Source organism: Urocitellus parryii, chromosome 11 (assembly GCF_045843805.1).
Source record: "Urocitellus parryii isolate mUroPar1 chromosome 11, mUroPar1.hap1, whole genome shotgun sequence".
Classification (NCBI taxonomy): domain Eukaryota; kingdom Metazoa; phylum Chordata; class Mammalia; order Rodentia; family Sciuridae; genus Urocitellus; species Urocitellus parryii.
The window spans coordinates 83,090,780-83,114,069 of record NC_135541.1 but is presented as its reverse complement, the minus strand read 5'-3'; the positions used below and the strand labels follow the sequence as shown (position 1 = coordinate 83,114,069).

General features: G+C 39.3%; 2 pseudogenes; both read right to left on the bottom strand.

The window, feature by feature from the left end:
• Positions 1 to 23,290, bottom strand: part of LOC144249315 (rho GTPase-activating protein 29-like) — a 573,679-nt pseudogene that overhangs the window by 397,180 nt on the left and 153,209 nt on the right.
• LOC144249129 (protein arginine N-methyltransferase 6-like) lies at positions 6,381 to 14,246 on the bottom strand (annotated as a pseudogene).

The window sequence follows — 23,290 nt, the reverse complement described above, 5'->3', positions numbered from 1 at the left end:
TGATGAGGAGGTTATGTGAGCTAGAGGTGCAAAGCGCTTTAGAAAAATTCCCTGTTCCCTAGATTTCAGACTGACTCAGAGGGCAAGAGCCAAATATTGGTTTTCTTGGCCATTTTAATTTAAGTTTAAGTCTTGATCATAAACATCCAGCAATGTTAGTTTCACCTTAAATTAAGAGTATTGGGCTTTAGCTGAAGTTTGGCCTACTTTGGAGTCATTCTGACATGTAGTAAGATGGAAGGCATAGACTTATCTCAGGTAAGCCAGGGCTCTTTATAAATCTTAGGTAAAGTGTTCTAGTATTGAAGTTGATCTTTTTTAGAAATATATTATTTTATAAAGTTTACATATATTGTTGCTTGATGTCACATGAATATTAGCTAACACAATATGATATTACATTTAAATTGTACCCAGTGTATAGAACTTTATATTAATCTTATTCATAACAGGTCCAGTTATAGAACATTAAATGATATAAATACATCTTCAATATGTTATTTTAATAAGCCTAAAATTACCATTCAACCTTTTGGAGAACATCAGATTGATATAATTTTTTTAAAGCTCCTATCTTAAAGACTTATATACCTGGAAAATATGAACACATTTAATATACAAAGAAGAGTAATAGTACCACAATTACATTTATGTTTTCATATTAATCAAGTTTAGCTCTTAAAGAAATAACATATTACAATATTGCAAAATAACAGTTGTTGTTTAACCATAGTTGTATAATCCTGAATTCCTTCAAGATTACTTGCTCAAAAAACTTACATACATAACCAATGTACGTAGACTTTCTTTATCACTTGCTTAAACTTATATAGCCAATGTACACAGACCTTCTTTATCATTTGCTTAAACCCTCTTATTTACTTAATAGACTCTCTTATCCAGAAACACATTTTCCTTCTATTAAATCCATACTTAGAACCTTTTAATTTCTCTTTCCCATCTGTTAACTCTTTCTTTATTCACACTTTGAAATAATCCTTGTAAATTTCTGAATTTAGGCAAATTATTCCAATTTAATAAGAGATAGTTTGTTATTTGCAGTACACAATTAATCACATCTGTTTACCATTTCATGAAAGCATAAACAATGTTTAAATGTATATAATTATATTGTTCTAGGGATGGACAAGGCAAGGCACGTAAGATAGCAGTGAAGATAGGGAAACAGTTTTATTTGGTTGCAGCTAGATTCAGAGGGCAGAGCTTCTGCTATAATCAATTAATCCCCTGAACTCCAAGTTTAGGTAGTTTCAGAATGTTGCACCCAGCATATAAGGGAAGGAGCTCAGAAGTTCACAGTCTGCAGAAGTTCAAAAAAGCAGTTTTTTTTTCTTTCCTGTTCTGGGAAAGTTAACCCTTCAAGGACACCTGGGAAGGGGAGAGCTTTTTCTTCCCTTTCTTTCCTCCCCCTGCCAGCTGTTACCATGGAGCCCAGTAAGTAACTCCCTTATCTTAGAAATGTAGTCAGCACTTGTGAAAAACTAGCAAGGGGGTGTCCAGCACCTGGAGTGCTGATTTTTCCCAGACAGTAGCCAAGTAAAACAGGGCAACATGAAAATAGGAAGTTTATCTACACTAAACTGTTTTGTAGAGATTCTTTTGCTGAAAGTCCTCAAATCAGCCATGATGACTATTGCTGGAGAAGGTCAGTTAAGACTTTTCTGTGGGCCTGGGTAGGGAGGGGGAAGATGGGAAGGCGGGGCTGAGAGCAGCTCTGGTGGATCTAAGAATGAAGAAGAAGATGTAAAAGAATAATTGGAAAGGGGTTTGGGGTTTTCGATAGCAAAGAAAACTTGAGCAGTAGAACAGGTAGAGCAGAGGGGAAGACAGGAGTGAATATCTCAAAAAGCCTGTAAGGGACTTTAATTCTTAGTAACCTGTTTTTAATGATGACAAAGCAACTTTAAAGGCCATTTTCACCAGATCTTGAACAGAGGTCTGAAGTCTCTCCTCAGCTGTTTTGAGCTTTGGGTTAGCTGGTAAGAGTACCTGGTGGGACTGAGTTTGGGCACTGACAGGAGAAGAGAGGAGTGAGTGTGTGGAGGGATTCCTTCAGTAACTGCTACCTCAGCAAGGGGGCAAGAGTCTGAGGAAGGGTGGTGATGTACATTTTTGATCTAGTATTTGGAGGGGAGAAAGCAGGTTACTGAGGTGGGAGTGAAGGCAGAAAGTCTGGGGCAGATGGCTGAGGGTGAGGACTTAATCGAGCCAGGCTATAGGATGGAGGTTCATTCTCAGGGTCAAAAGTAGTGGATGAGTGCAGAGGAGGAGAAAGTTGGGGATCGATGGTTGGGGGAGTTGATTTGTAAGCTGGAAGAATTTGTAGATGTTTGCAAGAGGTGCAGAGAGCATAATTGGAATGGAGCAAGAAGAAAGTGATCTTTAACTATTTTTTTGAATGCTCACAGTAATTGTAGAGATCCCTTAGAATGGAGGGATCCAGGGACCCAAAAGGGAGCCATCTGCTTTGGTTGTTAAAGAGATATGTGGGCCAGGGCTGGGTGCTATATTTGATCAATTTTTGGGTTTGATGTCTGGTGTCAAGGAGAGGGTTTTGAGGTTATCCAAGAGGCATTGTAGGGGAGAGTCGACCGGCAGAGAGGACAGATTACCCATGTCACAAACGTAGTATAAGGAGAAGGGAAGAGGACGCAAAGTAGTATAGGGGAGAAGGAAGGAGACACAAACATAGTATAAGGAGAAGGGAAGAGGACGCAAAGTAGTATAGGGGAGAAGGAAGGAGACACAGACATAGTATAAGGGAGAGGGAAGAAGACACAAAGATAGTATAAGAGAGGAGGAGGAAACTGATTTATTGGCAAAAGGGGCATCCCCACTAGAGCCAAAAATTAGGAGTGCCTTAGTGGCAGGTTCGAGCTGCAGAGATTGGTCATCACCAAATCCTGACAGTGGAAGCTCTCCTCCTGGATGGAGCCAGAGCCGAGGGAGACCTTGGCCAAGGTTTTTTGGGAACCCTCCTGGAGACGCCAGATAATCCCAGGGCCATAAAGAGGGGAAAGAGAGAGAGAGGGGAAGAGAGAGGAAGGGGAGAGTAAGCATCTCTCTAGCACCCCCGTGAAGGTGAGGACTAGGACTTTATGAGAACCACTGAAACCGTGAAGGTCTGGGTAGGGTGTGATGTTTGGTTCTCTGTTATGTGTCCCTGGAGGTTACACAGTCCTTTGAGGGAGACCTACAAAGCCTATTCTGGTAAACTACCAGCTGGGAAGGGGAATAATTTTGAACCCAAGAGTCTAATCTGCCCAAGGAAAGAGTCCCTGAGGACCACTGTGGCCTTAAAGGCTGTGGTGGGGTGTTTTCCTCCCCACAGGTGGGCAAAGAGGTTTGCTGGATTGTCAATGGTCAAATCCTCCTGCCACCACCATTGGGTTTAGGACTCCAGGAAGGGGAAACTCACCAATTGAAGTCCGGTGGAGGATGGAGTTCTGGTGGTCGAGCAAATGGGTTCAGGCTGTCCAGTTAGTGGCACTTCGGAAGGAAGAGGGACCCAAAAGTGGGTTTTAACCCTCTCCCGGGATTCGACACCAATGAAAGGAAAGTGACCACAACACTCAGATCAACCAAGAGATCTTTATTACAGCAGTGCAACAGAGGAGAAAAGACAGAAAGAGGAGAGAGAGAAAGAGAAAGAGAGAGAGAGAGAGAGAGAGCGCAAGAGAGAGAGAGAGAGAGAGAGAGAGAGACAGAGAAAGCAAGAGAGATAGCAAGAGACAGAGAGGGGCCCAGCAGGAGGGAGTTTTTATAGCACAATGGGGTCTCTGGGTCTGCAAGCTGCCTTGTTAGCACAAGGGGGTTAAGTATTAGGCCTTGAGTGTTGGGCTGAGTGTTCAGCCTTGAGCAGGGGGGAAAAGTGCTCAGCCTTGAGCGGGGGCTTGGGCATTTGGGCTTGAAGTAAACAGGTGATAAAGAACCAGACAGAGGGTTTGAGAGGCCAGGTCATCCTGCAGCTAACTTTGTTTGGCATGCCCTGCAGACAGCTTACTCAGCCTGTCCTGCACCTAACAGAAGTAAGCCCAATTTTTATGTTGGCATCCACACAAAATCTAACACTCAATACACTTTGCATTCTTGTCCCTCACTATATCCCAAAACATTCTCTGCTCTCTTGCTGGACACTATGTTTTCAACATTCCTTCATGGTTCTGTCCATGTCTTAGCAAATCTGTCAAAAGTGGGAAATGTCAACCTTGAAGAACTTTGTTCCCTAAACCCTAAGACAGAGGCTGGAGGACAATATTCAGAATCACCTAAGAAAAAAAGAAATTCTTTTATTCAATCCATAATGGATATATTGGTAGGAATAATAAACATAAAACTCACCGGCTAACATGACACATGATAACATTTGCTCTTGAGTATAAACTGCCATACAAGTTAAAAATTTCTAATAGAATTTAGATACATAATCTGATCCTAAAAATCTAAATTTAATAAAAAAAATAGCCACTATACAGATTATGGAAATCAAGATAAATCAGAATAATAAAATCTTTATACATTGTACAGATAAGAGAATAAACACCAAGAAAAATAATTTCATAGTATTGAAAAAAGCAAAAAATAATAAGTAGTTTAATTCCTGAAATAGTATCTAGTAGATATTCAATAGGTATTTGTTAAATAAAAGAATGCACTTGTCCAAGGAATTAGATTGTGCATGATGGGAATTAATCAGAAAACACTTGTTTTTTAAAACAACTTTTTTGATATAATTCACATAATACTCAATTTATCTATTTAAAAGATATTTTTAATGGTTTTTAGTATATTCAGTATGTGAAATCACCATAATCAATTTTAGAACATTTTTGTTTCCTCCAAAAGAAAGCTTGCACTCATTAGTAGTCATTCTATACCTCCCTCCCACCCCTCAGACTCAAGTGAAAACAATTTATCTACCATTTGTTTCTAAGATTTTGCTTTTTCCAGATATTTCTTTTATTTTTATTTTTAGACTTAAATACTTTAATATGCAGTGAAGAAAAAGAGAATGCAAGTTACAATAAATAAAATGCTAGAGTACTTAAGAACACAACTTCTGCACTTTTTCTATTAGCCTATAAAAGCTACTAATATGCAAAAACCATACCTTTAGTCTTTTGAATTGTCCTGAAGCTATGTTCTGAAGGGTTTGTAACACTTAAGAACTGGCATTAAAAAGGCAAAAAGCACTATAACTCATAAACAGCATAAAAGTCTTACTTAATCTCTAAAAATAATAGGAATGCAAATGTTTTATTTGCCATAGAGATAAGGAGGGAAATATCAGTGGAATGAATTGGACAACATGACTCACACTTCATTACAAGCCATTTTCCCAAATTCACAACTTTCACATTTGGGTGATCTTAAAAAAAAAAAAAAAGTTAAAAAAGAAAAGAAAGGAACTTTCACTAGATGTAAATAGGCCAAGTTATTTAATCCCTCCACATGTTTAAATTGACTACACTTTTCTAGCTGGGAATGTATTTTCCTTATTTTAGTGAGCTTAAATAATGTACCCATGGTAATGAATAAGGCCTGGGTTTAGATCCAGAAACCTTCTCTATCAGCCTGTTTCATAATTACTCCAATATTATGGAACACAATAAGACGTTTTCTTGGTTCAGTTTTAATAGTAATAAGAATTTTTAAAATCCATGCTACTTCACAGTTTTTCAGACTTTTTTTTTCCTAAATGTGGATTTTGAAATTCTTAGGTATGCTATATAAGTATATAAAGTCCATTTCCATGTGTTCATAAACTTTAGCACCCAATAAGTAGTAGGAACTGGGTTATATAAACTACTTCCTAATCTCCACCCCTTAATTACTAGTAATGAATTTTATTTAGGGAACAATGAGGAACAAGTACCATAGCCTACAGGCATCTAGCAATGGAGGGAATTCAGACACAGAAATTAAGGCTCTGGAGAGGTTAAGTCATAGTGGAAACTTCCAGAATGAAACTGAACTCGTATACCCTTTTCCCAGCTGCAGACTTAGATAAGGTGTGAGGTGTTTAGTTGGTGCATGGGACCCACCATAAACTGACATTTTATCCATCTTTTTTTTTTTCCTCCATGAAAGAAAAGAAATGGAAATACAAGTGCTTGTTACCACATGCTTTTAAGGCTTTTAAGCATGTTGTATCCGTGATTGAGGAGATCACTTTAAAAATTGCCAGAAGAATCTCCTCTAATGGAGACTGAAGTCACTCTCTCTCCCCAAGAACCATGTGGGAAAAGAGAGATAGTCCCCTATTTGCACATGAAATCTCCCTTTCTCCTCCGACCTCCCTATTCCTCTCCCAAACAGGCCAGGCTGCCTTGGGAGGTGGTTGGGAGAAAAAGCAATGCTCATTCCCCCATGGCAAAGTCTTTGGTCTTTTCATCCTGGTCCCCCATTTTGTAGCGCAGCAGAAAGCACAGGTGAAGAGGGTTGTCTTGGGAGGGCAGCAGCATGATCTCTGCTGAAATGACCCTGCCTTGCTCCACTTGTACTGTCTCCTTTAGGAAGAGGAGTGCCTGCTTCCAGAGTGTGGCCCGGTGCAAAGGCGAGATGGACAGCACCAGGGGTTTCTCCGAATCTCCTCCAGGGAAGGTCACCTGGAACCAAAAGGCCAAACCATGCAAGGGCACCCAGCCATAACAGCTATAGCGGAAGTGCCCACCCACCTTGCCTCCAGCTCCAGCTCCAGGCCCGCAGGTCAGCTGGAGCTGAGCAAAGTGCTACAACCAGGTCAACACATCCTGGCCGGACAGACCCTGCACCAAGATCCCCGAGTGGCTCATGAGGCAGCTTGTGGCGAAACTCTCTAGGCAACTCATGTCCATGCCTTAGTGTTGCTTCACCTGGCTCCAAAAGCCTAGGCGCCACTCCAGCATCTGGTCGCTGATGGGGGCTACAAGGAGCTCAGTGAAAATCAGTAGGAGACTACCGACCTCCCTCAGCCACTGGGTCTGCAGGTGCAGCACAGAGCTCAGCATGGACTCACGCAGAAGTCCATAGCCCATTCACTCGCTTACGATGGCATCCACGTGCTCTGGCAACTCCACCATCTCCACCGAACCCTGCAGGACATGCACTTGGTCCTCCAGCCCGTTGAGCCGCCCTACCTCTAGGGCCTCTTGCCAAATGTCTCTACCAGCCTGGGCACAGAATATGCTCAAAATGCCGGTGCCTATGCCCACCTCCAACAAGGTCTTGCCTTGCAGAGCTGCCCAGTTCAGCAGGATGCCAAGGCGGTAGGCATTGGTGAGGACGCAGTTGGAGATCCTCTCCTCCCCGACATGTCCCTGTAGCACTCCTAGTACAGGTGGTCCTGCTTGCTTGCTCTTAGTCCTCTGGGGTCGGGATCATGGCAAGTCCACCTCCTGCTCCCCGTCCTCTTCTTCTTCAGTTCTCTCCCCTCCTTTGCTGCCCCCCCCCCACGACTCTCCAGATATTTCATATAAATGGAATCATACAATATGTGGTCTTTTGTGATTGGCTTCTTAACTTGATGTATTCAGGTTTCACCTACAGTGCAGCATGTATCAGTAGTTCATTTCTTTTTATTGCCAAATATTCCCTTTTATGGATACACCACATTTTATTCAGTTGACAGATCCTGGGGTCATTTACATATTTTTGGCTCTTATGAATAATGCCATATGAAATTCATGTGCAAGTTTCTATGTGAACATTTTATTTTCATTTCTCTAGCATATATACCTTTGGGACTTACTGGGGCATATGCTCTTTCCCCTTACTGGTTAAGGGTAAGTTCAAAGAAAAAAACGGAACTGTTAATTCTGGCTGAGAAATTAGAAAAGACTACTTAGTAAAAGTGGAATGTGAGCTAAGTTTTGAAATAGGAGTGATAGGATTCAACCAGAAAAGGGAAAATGAGATGACAGAAAGTCAGACATTTTGACTTCAATAACATTTGACTTATATTTGCATATCATTATCCACAGTACATTTATGAAAACACAAATTGGTGTAAATATATTTTATATACAACAAGAGATATGAAAGCTGTGCTCTGTAAGTGTAATACAAATTGTAATGTATTCCGCTGTCATATAAAAAATCAATTAAAAAAAGGCATTTTAAAGAGTGGTATATCAGTAGTAAATCTTCATCAACACAGCATATGTTTTTACTTCTGAATGTTTTATTTGTATATTATAGTTACACATAATAGTGGGGCTCATTTTGACATAATTATATATCATGGAATAAAATTTTCTCCACTTCAGTCCCCAGTACTTCCCCTTTTCCTCTCCTTCTCCCTCCTCCTATTTCCTTTCTACTCTAATGGTCTTCCTTCTATTTATTTATAATTTTAAAATTTAGTTCTTTATATATAAACATAAAGGTCAAATTCACTGTGGTGCATTCACATGTACATAGCATAATTTGGTGAATTTTAATCCATTGTTCCTCTCCTTTCCCATTCCTCCTCCCTCCCCATCCATTCCTCCACTGATCTCCCTTCCTTTTTCACAGGATTCCTCCCCCACTTTTTCCCCTTCCCTTGGTCAAGCTTCCTTCTATGAGAGAAAACATTCAACCTTGACTTTCTGAATCAGACTTATTTAATATATATATATTAGTAAAATACTCACAAAATTTAATATTTAACTAGAACTCTACAATTTCATGGCATTGAGTACATTCACATTTGTACAACCATCACCAACAACCATCTTCAGAACATTTCCATCTTGGCAAATTGCAACATTTCACCCTTAATAAAGATAACTCCCAGACTGGCAACCTCCACTCTACTCCTAGAGTACTTTTGGACTGTTTCTTTTTCACTTAGTAAGAGAGATCCACCACTGACTAATGGGTGGTGTCTATATTTACAGGCCTTGCTGCACATACATGATTGAGTGTATTGTAAGGACAGGTAACAGAAAATAGGGAAAAAAAGAGGTGGAGACAAAAACTGAACATATGGATCTCTATCCACAGGCTTAAGCAGCCCTGTCACAGATCTGCCTGATTATTTCACATCAAGAAATTGACCTTCCACCTGGTGCTGTGGTGCATACCTGTAATCCCACCAGCCTGGGAGGCTGAGGCAGGAGGATTGCAAATTCAAATCCAGCCTCAGCAAAAGCAAGGGGCTAAGCAACTCAGTGAGACCCTCTCTCTAAATAAAATACAAAAGAAAAGAAGGCTGGGGATGAGACTTGGTGGTTGAGCACACCTGAGTTCAATCCAGAGTACTAAAAAAAAAAGCAAAAAAAAAAAACAAAACAGAAATTGACCTTGACCTTGACCTTCCTATAATCCCAACTACTCAGGAAGCTGAGGCATGAGGATTGCAAATTTGAGGGCAACCTGGGCAGTTTAGCAAGACCCTGTCTCAAAATAAAGTTTGTAAAAAGGGCTGGGGATGCATTTCAGAGGTAGAATGCTCCTGGGTTCCATTCCCCAGATTTTTGGAGCCATTTTCACTTTGCAGATCCACCAGCAGTTTCACACTTTCTCAGTTTCCCTGCCTTCACATGAGGCCAGGCACATCACAGCACCACTATAGCTTCATGTCCTCAGTGCCCATCCATGGTGAGGATTCTGCTGAGGGTCCTGTAGGCACTTCCATGTTCCCCTCTTGTACCATCACAGTCCTGGCATTGAACATCACATGTTTTACCATGACCTTGGATTGAAATCTAAATTTTGTAGAACCCTGAGCCCCCAGATCCCAGCTAACCTGAAGCACACTTGCTTGCACTGATGCTTTCTGTCAAGAAAGCATTTCCTAGTGCAGCCTCTTGAAAAACAACTTGGCAATGCCTCAGAGTTAAACAGTTATACTATGATGGACGAACTTTCCAAAAGTGTCAAATAAAAATTAATCACTGTATAATCCTAGGCTATATGTCTACTAAATCATATTAGTTAGTAGAGTGACTGACCGGACTCATCAAAAATTGAGAATTAAAGAAAATTCTTGTTAACACTTGTGTACTTTACTTGAATATAATAACACATAATTAGCTTAGCCTTATAAAAATATGGGGCTTGGTCAAAATATTTACACATTTTTTAAATTAATGGTAGAATACACATACCACTCACCATCACAACCATTTTTAAGTATACAGTTCAGATCAGTTGCTTAATTACAGTCACGTGGTTGTGTGCCCAATCTTCAGAACTCTTTATCTTACAAAACCAAAACTCCATTTCCATTTAGCAACTCCATATTCCACTATTCATTCCCTGGCAATCACCAATCTAACTTTCTTTCTCTATGAATCTTACTACTCTGGGTCAGATTAACTAATGTTAAGCAGAATTATACAGTATTTGTCCTTAGTTCACATAGCATCGTATCCTTGAATTTTATTAATGATGTATCAGAATTCCCTTCCTTTTTAAGGATGAATAGTATTCTACTATATGTGTGTATGCCAAATTTTGTTTATCCATTTAACCTTTGATGGACACTTAAAATGCTTACACCTTTGGCTACTGCAAATAATGCTATGAGCATGGGTGTCCAAATACCTGTTTGTTTTTTATTATCAATTCTTTTGGGGACTTATACCCCAAAGTGGAATTGCTTATTAAGTTTCCTCAGCAACTGCCATACTGTTTTCCATAGTGGCTGCACTATTTTACATTACCCGACCAACAACACAAGAGGGTTCCTGTTTTTCCATTCCCTTGTCAACACTAGTTACTATTATTATTTTTTAATAGTAGCCAATCATAATGGGTGTGAGGTGGTTCCTAATTGTAGTTTTGATTTTCATAATGGTAAATTATGCTGTACATCTTGTGCTTATTGGTCATTTGTGCAACTTCTTTGGAGAAATCCTTTGCCCATTTTTTAATCAAGTTTTATTGTTGAGTTGAAGGAGTTCTTTATTTACTTTGTATTTTTTTCAATATTTATTTTTTATTTGTAGTTTGACACATACCTTAATTTTACTTATTTATTTTTATATGATGAAGGGCCTCACCCATGCTAGGCAAGCACTCTACTGCTGAGCTAAAACCCCAGCCCATAACTTTGCGTATTTTTTAAAAAAATATTTTTAGTTCTAATTGGACATAATAACTTTATTTATTTTTCTATGTGGTGCAGAAAATCGAACCCAGTGCCTCACACATTCTAGGCAAGTGCCCTACCACTGAGCCACAAACCCAGCCCAACTCTGAATATTAAACCCTATGGGATATGGGATTTGTAAGTATTTTCATCCCTTGTATAAGTTGCTATTTCACTATCGACTTAACAAGTTTTAAATATAAATAAAACTCTTGGGTTTATTTGAAACTTTAATATCCTCATCACTCTTGAAGGTCTTAAAATATTATACTTTTCTAGCTTGTACCTTTTCCCTACCCAGTTCTAGGTATGACATTACTGCAGTCTTTTTTGAGCTGTGTGATAATTTTAGACTTAGACCTCTGGGTAAGAAATCTAAACTTTTTCTCTGTCATGTAATTAGGAAGCCACATAAGACAGTAAAACGTCTTGGACCAGTAGGGAGAAAACCCAAAATTTAAACCTGCTCTATCACTTATTACTAGTGTAATACTTGTGTAAGTCATTTAACTTTTTTGACCTTAAGTTACATGTTTACAAAGCAGAATGTTAATTATTGGCCTCCAGTGAACCATTCACCTTTATAAAGCATGGACAACATTTTCACCATGTGGTCCAGCAGTCATGTTCTCTGGTATTTAACCCAGTGAATTGAAAACATATCCATATAAAACCCTAACTATGCATGTTTATAGCTTCTTTATTTATAACTGCCCAAACTTGGAAGCAATCAAGATGTTCTGATGAAAACAAATGAATTGAATTCTAGATAACAGAATATTATTAAGCACTAAAAAAAAGTTAGGAAGCCATGAAAAGACATGGAGGAAGCTTAGATGCACATTACTAAGCAAAAGACACCAGTCTGAAAGGGCTCCAAACTATTCGATTCCAACTACATAATATTCTGAAAAAAAAATTTTTAAAAGAATTGAGGAAGAAGGGGGGAATAAATAAAAAATCAGACTTTTCTCATTCTCTGCTCAGCCTAAAAGGTACAAAAAAGGAACAAAAAATCAAGCAATATGCTTACCTGTGTTTACCGTGATTAATGCCAGATTTTAGTTGGAAGAGAAAGGGTGAAGCTTATCACAGGATAGTTTTTCATTTCCATGTCTTGCAGAGGACAAATCAAATGATACCCACTGCACCTTAATACCATCAGGAAGCTGCCTATTTAGAAACTCTTCAGCACAGAACACACTTTTCCCCTTTATCTGGCATCACCCTGTTTGATGTCACACCTGTATCAGAATCTCGGCATTACACATATCATCTGTGGGGACTTTGAATCATTTATTCACAAAATGTGGATCCCTAGGCTTGCTGTGAGAATTAAATAGGATAGTATATTACAGGAGGATCCTGAGTTCAAAGCCAGCCTCAGCAATGGTGAGGTGCTAAGCAATTCAGCCAGACCCTGTGTATAAATATAAAATACAAAATAGGGCTGGGGATGTGGCTCAGTGGTCCAGTCCTCCTGAGTTCAAGCCCCGGTACCAATATATATATATATATATATATATATATATATATATATATATATATACCAATATATATATATATATTGGTATATATATATATATATATATATATATATATATATATATATATATATATATATATTCAAAAAGCCTAGTGGACATGTTTGCCTGCAATGACTAAATAACTGACTTAAGAAGGTAGCCAACAAGTGTCCTGACCACCAGGTGTCACCATTGGGCCAGGATTATTCACCTAACTGCTCCAGTCAGGGGGTAGAACCTAGCAGCAAAACAAGACTGTCACTTTCACATAGAGTACATTCAGAATTGATATAGGCTTTTCCCTACCTTGGGAGCTGGTAAACACACACACACACACACACACATATAATTTGAAATATTATAATATTTCAGTATTCTCTTATAGGTGTGCTAAAAATTATGTACTAAAATTAATTAGCTGAATATCCTCAGATTTGTTACCAAAATTTAATTTGTAAAATTATCCTCAGTGCACTATTTATTAATTTTGAGAATCAATAGTGCTTTGCACATCCTTTCGTTTACCAACCAGACATTATTGGTCTCCCATAGACTTCAACATTGACACAATGGACAATTTTCTGGCTCCAATTCCAAAATCCATTGACATTATTTCCTTTACAATTTTAATGAGATGACAGATAAAAAAGAAAGTACAATAGTTTTAGTGTAAAAATAAAGTTTGTGACCACTAAATGTGGGTTAAACAAAGATTATTAACCCTTCTCCTTGACCTCAAGAACTCAAAAATTCAGTTATAAACTTTTTTTTGTTGTTTTCTATTTTATTGAAAAGAAAAAAAAAAACACCCTAGGGCAAATCTATCAATCTGTGAACAACCCTGAAATTACTCAAGGAACATTGCCACACCTGGCTGCATTCTGGGACCTACTAATGTCTCTCTTAGAGAGTGCACAGGGTGCACAGCAAGAGGCTCATTTCAAAATGAGCACAGAGGTTGGGCTTCCCTCCTGGTTCTAAGTCCCCCACATTGAGGCTCACAGTGGTCACTTCAAGACAGGTAATTCGATGAGCATTAGCTTGGAGCTGGAGGTGCAATCAATAGTCTCATGGACTGTTGCCTCATCTGCTAGGAACACTTGCCTTAAATTAAGGCTGACATGTCCTACCTCAGCCTCAATCTGGGCATGCAAAATCCCTCCTAGCCCACCAGAAAGAAGAGTGACACCAAGCACAGGCTGTTCAGAGCACATTCTTGGAACTCCAGCAGCTGGGGTCATTTTTTTTTAAATTCCACTTTGTAAGAAGCACTTAATGCTTCTTAAGGAAAACAAGAAGCATCCTCTCTCCCTTTGGCCATCTCTCCCATTCCTAGAGAATTGGGAGGAAAGAGCTGTCACCAGGAACCATTTGGAGCCAGGAATGCAGAAGCCAAGGCCAGGTTAGATAAACCCATTTGTGAAGCACTTTGTGCTGATGGATACATTCCTGACTGGTTTCAGACCAGTCCCTGGAGGACAGCGAGCTCAGGAGGCTGGCTGCCTGGCTGGAATGAAGGGGCCAACATAAGGGATGCTGTCCATGAACCAGCCTAGGCTGCGCAGGGGGCGTGGCAGCTCAGGAGGAGCAGGAGACCCGGAGGACTCCGGGGTGAAGCTGCTGCTGTGCAGCAGCCCCATCTTGCAGAAGAGGACCCCATTGACTTAGGGTACAGAAGAGAGCTCCTGGAGCTCGAAGTCCACCTTAAACTTACACTTCTTTAACATTGTGAGAGCCAGGCGCCAGCAATCGGGCAGCACAGGCGGGTGCCGCCCCCTTAGCTCCGCTAAGCCCTGATCCGCCCAGATCTAGGGCTGGGGCCTCCAGCTGCGCACAGGGGCGAGGCAGGGGGCTCCGGGGCTGTGGCGGCAAGGCCTCCACTCTCTCTCGGTAGCCCAGGTCGAGAGCGGCTGGGGCACCAACCTCGGCTGACCTCCAGGAGCAGTTGTGCTGCAGCTGGCCCAGGAAGGGTGCCCTTAGGTGCGCACCTCGCCGCTGTCGCCATCCTTCTGAGAGCTGTGAGAAGTGGAGCTCAGAGTGTGGTCCCTGTCTCCACCTCAGCCACTCGGGATCTGCAGCGCGATCTGCAGCGCACTACTGGGCGGAAGCGGGAGGCACAGGGAGGGCGGGGAAACTAAACCTCAATGGCAGTTAGCGCCATCACGACTCTCTGGGGTTAAAAACAACAACAACAACAGCAGCGGCCAAAAAAAGCTTCTTTCTACAGCTTTCTGGGCACCTTTGGTTTCAGTTTTTGCACCGCCTCTTTTCTCCCCCTGCCCTTTCAGCTATTTCTTTCCCTTGGGTTTCAGAGTTAATAGGGAATGTCAGAATATGACGTTGTTTTAGTCAAATTGAAATCCAAAAACTAAAACTTCTTTTAAATACTCAATATTCTCGAACCTTCAAATATGAAATAAAGAAGAGGAAAAAGGAAAGGGATTAAAATGTGTTGAGGGCCTACCAAGTGCCCAGCCCTGTACTGATACAGGCATTTCTTTTTTCTTTTATCTAATGCCTGTCACCCAGGGTAAAAAAGAGCATAGAAGGAGTTAAAATCACACCTTTCCTTTTAAAATTTGCCCATACTCGGAACTGAAAATGCTTAAAATCAAAGTCTGCAGGGAAAGCTTAAAAAAAAAAAAAATCTTTGTACTTGCATAGCAATTACCTGTCCTGTATAAGCACATGCAATATCTTGTTAAAGTGTATGTTCACTTGGTTACATAAAGTTCAGGTTTTTCAACTGAGATTTTTATCCTTCAATCTCAAGGACTCTCTTGCAGTAACCTCTGAAAGGGTGTAATTGAAAACATTCTCTTTCCCAGTTAATTCATTTATTCATTCATTCATATAAAATATTTTAATTACATAAAATATCAATCACAAGCTAGTCCCAATTATTTAAAAAAAAAAGAAAAAAAAACTAAGAATTTTATCCTTTACTGATGCAGACCTGTTTAGATCCAACATTAAAAGACATGGCATCAAGCTAGGTGCCTAGAAGTCTACTTGGCTCAGCTACCCATCAAGCCCAGCAGCTCTGAGGCTGAGGCAGGAGGATCACAAGTGGCAGCCCAGCCTGGGAAACCAAAACCCTGCCTCAAAATTTTTACAAGTGTGGGGGATCTATAGCTCCAGGAAAAAAAAAAATAGGAAGAGGTAGGGACTGAAGGGAGTTTGGAATAGAGTGAATGACAAAGAGGATGCCAGGAGGTGTGTCATTGAAGAGGTAACAGGCCAGATCACATGAGGTCTTGCAGGAAATTGTAAGGACTTGGGCTTTTACTGGTATATTATTTGATGGTTTTAAACAAGTGTGTGTCATGATATAACTTAAGTTGTAACACCCTCACTCTTGGTGGTGTATTGAGAGTAGCTAGGGTAAGGATGAAATCAAGGAGAGCAGTTAGTATAGTTTTACAACACAGACAAAATTTGAGGGTGGCTTTTACTAGGATGGAAGAAGTAAGAACTGTTTGGATTATTGATATATTTTGAAATGGTGACAGGATTTTCTTCTGGGTCATGTGTATGATACAAAAGAGGGTAGTCAGGAGTTTTGATATGAGCACTTAGAAGACTGTGGCTGCCATGTAGTGGGATGGACAAGATTGTGAGAGAAACTGGGTTAGGACAGAGTGAATATCAGAATCTAGTTTTGTTTTTGTTAAGTTTCAGATGCTAATCTGACATCTAAGTAAAAATGTCAAGTAGGCAACTTGAACTAGTAATCTGGTGTTCAAAGAAACACCCTAGCAAGAGAGAGGAGGTGGCTGATAGCTGACTGGGAGGGGTTGGAACCAACAGCTTTCAGAAAGTCTTTAAAGCCATGAGACTGGGAGAGATGACTAGGGAGAGAGAATACAGTGTACAGAGTCCTAATATTTTCCAATGTTAAGAGACAGGGATGTTAGAATCTGTAAACAAGTCAGGATGGCACCTGGCATTAGAGTCTGTAAACAAGTCAGGATGGCGCCTGCATTTTGCCAGAGGGAGTGGTTTGTGAAGTAACGCCAGTGCGCCATTAAGTGTGGAGATTCCTTATTGGTTGACTGCTGTATCTAGTTTATGTTAATTAAGATAAGCTGTGTGTCATGTATATATACCCCTCCTGTGCTACAATAAACGGCTCCCACTCCTGCTGTATCAATGTACACAAGTTCCTGGTCACCCCCCAGTTATTTTGCTGCAGCCATGCTGTGGCAGATGGTGTCCCATACGGGGAGCCCAGGGACACTTGGGGGTAAGTGATGAAAACAAAAGTTGCCCATCCATAGATAGGATGGGAGCAAATCTGCTCATCCCTAGGCAGATGGGCAAGAGGAAAAATGGTCATTTTGAGAAAATGGAGAAGATTGATACAGTATGTTTTTGTCTTGATTTGTCTCAGTGTATTGAATTATCTTTGTGATGAAAATATGGAAGGGGTGTTAAGAAAATTACTAAGGGAAGAAGGCACCCCAGTGGAACCGAGAATAGTTAGGGCATGTGTTGATGGAAGCCCAGGAACTCTAGTAAGAAAGAAGAAAGTTCAGAGGAGGAAGGATTATCAGAAAAAAAGTTGCAGCAAAAAGCTATTACTGAATACTTTTCATTACTGGAGGGTGCGTGAATTGGTGCGGCAGCTGCCACATGCGCGAGCAGGTCATGGCACAGCAAGGACTTTCCAAGTGGTGGCAGCGGCTCTTCCCTGCCCCCTGCCCGGGAGCAGGATGCCACTGTGAGAGCCCAGATAGAAACCTGACGGGGAGGCACAATCTCCTAGGCTCTTGCTCCCTGTACCTAGTGACAGGTTGAGTCTGGAATACTCCCCGGACTCTCCCCAGGGCCATCTGGGGCTGCCCAGGATGCTGCAGGTGGAATAAGGCCTGGCCCGAATCCCTGAAGTTTGATCATTTCCAAGGCCAATAACTGCAATGGTTCTCCCACACCTGGAAGCTAATGAATAATGAGTACTATTAAGGCTTATTTCAAATGTAAAAAACCTTGAGATAATGTACTACATTGTTCAGAAGGTTGTTTTCTTAGTGGAATACTACAGGATTTTCTTTAGCATCATTTCCAGAGTTCCTGCCTTCATCCCAGTGCTGGTTAAGACAAGGGTGGAAAAATTTCCAGTGTTGCTGAAAACCGGACAAAACTTCAGCTGAGAAATGGACAAGACTTCTGAGCTGTTGCTGTTTCTGCTGCTACAGCTTAGGCTAGCTGCCTGCAGAACTTACCTTTATTGTGATTTAAGCTAGCTGCCTGCAGAACTTACCTGGACTGTGATTTACCTGGACTGTGAGTTAATCTATTGAGACACTGCTTTACCTGGACTGAGACAATAAATTGTAATCTACAACAAATTGTAACTCGGTATCTTTGCTAACACTGTCATTGCTGCTATAATTTTTTCCAAGGTCTTCTTGCATTGAGCCATCAATTGGCTTGGTATTGTGGCATTTGGTATCCTCCCCTTCGGCTTGTAGCAGATTATTTATGGTGTTTGTGTAAAAACCACTATGGTCATTATTTAAATTAAATAAAAGGGGGAAATATTAGAGTCTGTAAACAAGTCAGGATGGTGCCTGGCATTTTGACAGAGGGAGTGGTTTGTGAAGTAACACCTGTGAGGCATTAAGTGTGGAGATTCCTTATTGGTTGACTGCTGTATCTAGTTTATTTTAATTTAGATAAGCTGTGTGTAATATATATATATATATATATATATATATATATATATATATATATACCCCTCCTGTGCTACAATAAATGGCTCCTACTCCTGCTGTATCAATGTACACAAGTCACCCCCTGGTTATTTTGCTACAGCTAGACTGTGGCACAGGGGATATGGGCAGAATCAGACAAAGTGACCCAGAAGGAGCAACTAGAGAGAAAAGGGGAAAACAGTAGAATACTCTGTTCTGGAAGCCAAATACAGATGACAGTTTGGGAGGAGGTAGTTCTTTCTGTCAAATGACTCTGATAAGCTAAGACAAGGACAGGGGATAGACCACTGGATTTAGCCCTGTGGAAGCCATTGGTGGAGTAATGGTGGTAAGATCTTAGTGGGTTCAAAAATGGCAAGGAGAGATTGGAGACAAGGGAGGTAACTGTTGATGAAGTGTTGTTGCAAGGACAGAGACAGAAACAGAGTGATAGTGGGGAAGGTGGAGACAAGAGTCTTTTTGTTTTTATTTATTTATGATGAAACTGCTTGAGCACTCATGTTTTGGGAAGAATTGGGATGACTTGGGGCTTGAGAATGAGTGTTAGAAATTGAACTGGTGGCTTGAGGAGATGCTTTAGGATTAGCAATAATTCCTGAAAAAAATGAGGACAGAAGTTGGCTGAGGCAAGAATTTGAAATCAAAATTAGTAAAGCAATGTATCTCACTGTCTTTCTTCAAATTCTTAATTTCATTTAGTTATTTGAGAAATTCTTTGCTTCAATTTTTTTCTACTGAGGTACTGATGATTGAACCTAGGGGTGCTTAACCATTGAACTATATATATTTCCAGCCAGTTTTTATGTTTTATTTAGAGACAAGGTCTCTCTGAGTCTGGCTTTGAACTAGCGATCCCTCTGCCTCAGCCTTCCAATCCACTGGGATTATGGGCTTGTGCCATTGTGCTGGCTCTGATGGCAATTTTAAAAATTCATGAAATTGGCTTGAACAGTATCATCTCAATGGGAATTATAATCCCATGGCTATTTATATTTCTTTTGACATTTTGGATACTAGATATTTCAGATCCATAAAAATGGAAATTGTCTTTTAAGATCTGCAACCACAAAGGGTATTTGTCAGCCTGACTCTATTGCTAGAGAGATTAGCAATGAAAAGAAGTTATAAGATGAGGTTGTAAGGAGAAATGTTGAAGAAGAACCACTAGCAGATTGGGATGTAATAATAACGACTTAAATTTCTGCAGTTCTTTATAATTTATGGTGACAATGTATATACCATCTCATTTAATACTCTGAATAGTTCCTTATTGTATGAATTATCCCCACATAAATTGGGGTTCATGGATGTTAGGTGGCCTCCATATCACAAAAGTAACAATGGACAGAGCTCTACTATAATCCAGATTTTCTGACTTGATGTCATTTTGAAGTTTTTGAAATTTATAAATCACAATTTCTATTTGAGCACATACTTCCTTAAAAAATGTATAGCACAGATCTTGATGTGTCAATGACAGTGGACCTTGATGAATGGAAGAAGCATTTCCTATTGAAACCTGTCAGAAATGTTGAGGAAAGTGTTCATTACTAGAATCATTTTACTGTAAGTGGTCTCTTTTTTACTATTTGTTTATTTTATGTCATGGGCATAAAAATGTAACACAGGGTGTAAAATTATGTGTCAATGTGATCTATGCCTTAGGTCATTGTGGGGATTAAAGTAATTAATAAAAGAAAAGCATTTAGAATAACAATTGACATGTTAAACACCATACTTTTTTAGCTATTATGATTACCAGTAGAAAGTAAAGAACTTTGAACTGAAACCGGTATTTCAAAGCTGTGATGTCTGTTGTTTCTTTGTGAAATTTACCTTTTTTTCTTTAACACTTAATTTTCTCTTAACATTCTGTGTTATGGCTGGGTGCTGTGGTGTACCTATAATTAGGAGACTGAGGCAGGGGAAGCACAAGATCTAGTACAGCCTGAGATTACAGGTGTGAACCACTGCACCTGTCTTGTCACTTATAATCTTACAAAGAAGGTATTAGTATTGTTTCTACTTCACATTTGAGGTAACCGAGGCCCAGAGGAGATTTTCAGTTAGGATTAGGGAGGTCAGGATTTGATTCCATCTGATTCCTGGGTCCAGGTTCTGTCCCCTCAAAAATTCCAAGTTATGATACATGTATAACAGAACTTATTTTCTGCTTTAGGTATTATGTGGAAATTATCAGACTTTCACCACTTCCACTATATGTCGAGATGTAAAACAAAACTCTTTTAAATATGTTTTATATATTTTATATTTTTTTGTTAAAGTATATTCTGACTGAAGATAACATAGCCATGCACTAGATCTTGAACTCTAATGAGACTTTGACATTATTGCCAATTAAATAGCTACTAGCTCACTAGTAGTTTGTTTGATTTGAGTTTTGCCATAGCTAAAAATATTTATTAGAATTTGAAAGAATTTTCTTTTAGTATTCCATATTATATAAATAGTTTTCAATTAAAAATATGATAGATTTAAAAATTGGTAATGTAAAGATTGTCATAAACACGATAATTCAGTTATTTTTAATTTACAATTGACAACATTATTATCTACCACTAGTGTTCTAGGGTGGGGCAAAATTAGAGAATTATCTCCTTTCTTTTGAAGATGGGTGATAAACATACAGTATACTTTGATTCATGGAGAGAATCAAAATTGTGTCATGAAGAGACAGAGACTGGTCCAGGAGTTACACTCACTCTTTATTCCCTATCATATGAAAGAACCTGTAATTGCTTGTGGTCCCTTTGAAGCAGGCCATACCTTAAATTGTTTGCCTGTGCCTTGGGGCCAAGTTTCTATGGGTCTGGTGATGTAACTGTGACAAGGGGAGAGGAAGGGTTCCCACTCTTTCCATGTTGTACTTAAGGCAGAAATTATGGGGCTCTAGCAACAATCTCTATCTACTTTTACCTTTTTGAGCCATGGAAGAACATATTTCTTTCTAATTTTTACAGAAATAGAGATGAAGCAAGTGTGCTTGGTTGCAGCTATTCTGAATTTAAAGAAGGGGAAAGGGGCACAAGACTTTTTTCAGTGTGCATATTTTTTCACCTGTATTCAGTCCTGTGCCTCATTGAATGAAAGAAGGGGGTAATTGATTTATAATGGGAATTTCCTCCTGTGATTATAGAGGGTAAGAAGTTCTGTGATGTACTTTCTGCAAACTGGAGAACAAGGATACCTGCTAGTGTCTAAATCCACAGGCCTGAGTACCATGGTTCAACTCTCAGTCCAAGATCAAAGACTTGAGAACTGGGGTGAAGGGTGAGTCTACTGGCATAAGTCTTTGAGTCCTGAGATTCTGAGAGCATGAAGACAAAGATGTCCCAGCTCAAGAAAATAGAGAGAATTTGCTTTCCTCTACCTTAATGTTCTATGATGACAGTCAAATGGTTGAATGATGCCCACCTATGGTGTATCTATGCATTCAATGCTAATCTCTTCTAGAAATACCCTCATAGAGACACATATGAAACCAACTACAGGGCATCACTTAGCCCAGTCAAGTTGGCACATAAAATTAAACATCACACTCTCTATGCATTTTATTTTTTCCTAAGTATTTTTTTATTAAAATGTCATTTTACTCAACATTTTTTGGAACTTTCCTCAATCATATTTTTTAACTTTACTGTCAAACTTATTATTTTAGCAATCAATACTTTAATGGTTCCTATTTTTTTTTTTTTTGGTACTTTCTATTGAACTCAAGTGTTCTTAACCACTGATCCATATCCCTAGCCTTTTTTATTCAACTTTTAAATTTTTGAGACAGGGTCTCAAAAAGTGAGGCAGGTCTCACTAAGTTTCTTAGGATCTCCCTAAGTTGCTGAGGGGGTTGAATTTTTGAACTTGCATTCTTCCTGCTTTAGCCTCATGACCTTCTGGGATTACAGGTGTGTGCCACCACACCTGGCTTTTATACTATCTTTCTTTTCTTCTTGTTCTTCTTCTTTTTTTTAATTGAGAGGGGTTTTGCTATGTTGCTCAGGCTGTTCTTGAACTGAACTCAGATGTTCTTCCTACTAAAGCAATCACATAAGTTCTAGTAAATTTTTCCAAGACCTGTTGTATTTATTGGCAAAACAAAGTATTTACTTCTATGAGTAGTAAGTAAATGTATCTGTTACTTGTTGTAAGCAATTACTCTATTCCATTTTCACTCTGAGCTGTTGTTCCTTCCTCCTCACTTAATTCCATCCCTTTGGACACTGTCAAATCTGTTTCCTGAAACACTGTTCCATCATATTTCATTATTCAACAGTGGTACCAATATTTACTGAGCAACATTCACCTTTCACAAAAGTTTTAGGACATATGTAGAATGTTATTTTATACTGTCTTGCTTTCCAGATTTTTTTGTATTTAAGCTTTATTTCCCAAATTTTCCTTCCCTTGAAGGAAAAACTTTATATTAAGTTTATTTATTTCTCAGAATATACCATATACATAGTTCATAGATTCATTTCTAACTAAATTTAGTTTATATCACTGAAACTAAAATAACATTTTTAATAAGATGGGAATGATTATTTTTTAAGTTTTATTTTTATTGCTTCTTTTTAGTTATTCATGACAGCAGAGTGTATTTGATATAATTATATAAGCAGGGAATGTATTTTATTCTAATTAGGACATCATTCTTATGGATGTACACCTTGGTGGGATTCACAGTGGGGTATTCATACATGTACATAGAAAAATTATGTAAGGAGTAAAGATTTGTTCCCAGGATGTAGGCTCCCTATTTACCTCTCTTATTGTTTCTTTTGCTGAGAAAAAACTTTTTAGTTTGAGTAAGTCCCATTTGTTTATTCTTGTTATTAACTCTATGTGCTATGGGTGTCCTATTGAGGAATTTGGAGCACGACCCCACAGTATGTAGATCATAGCCAACTTTTTCTTCTATCAAACGCCGTGTCTTTGATTTGATATCAAGC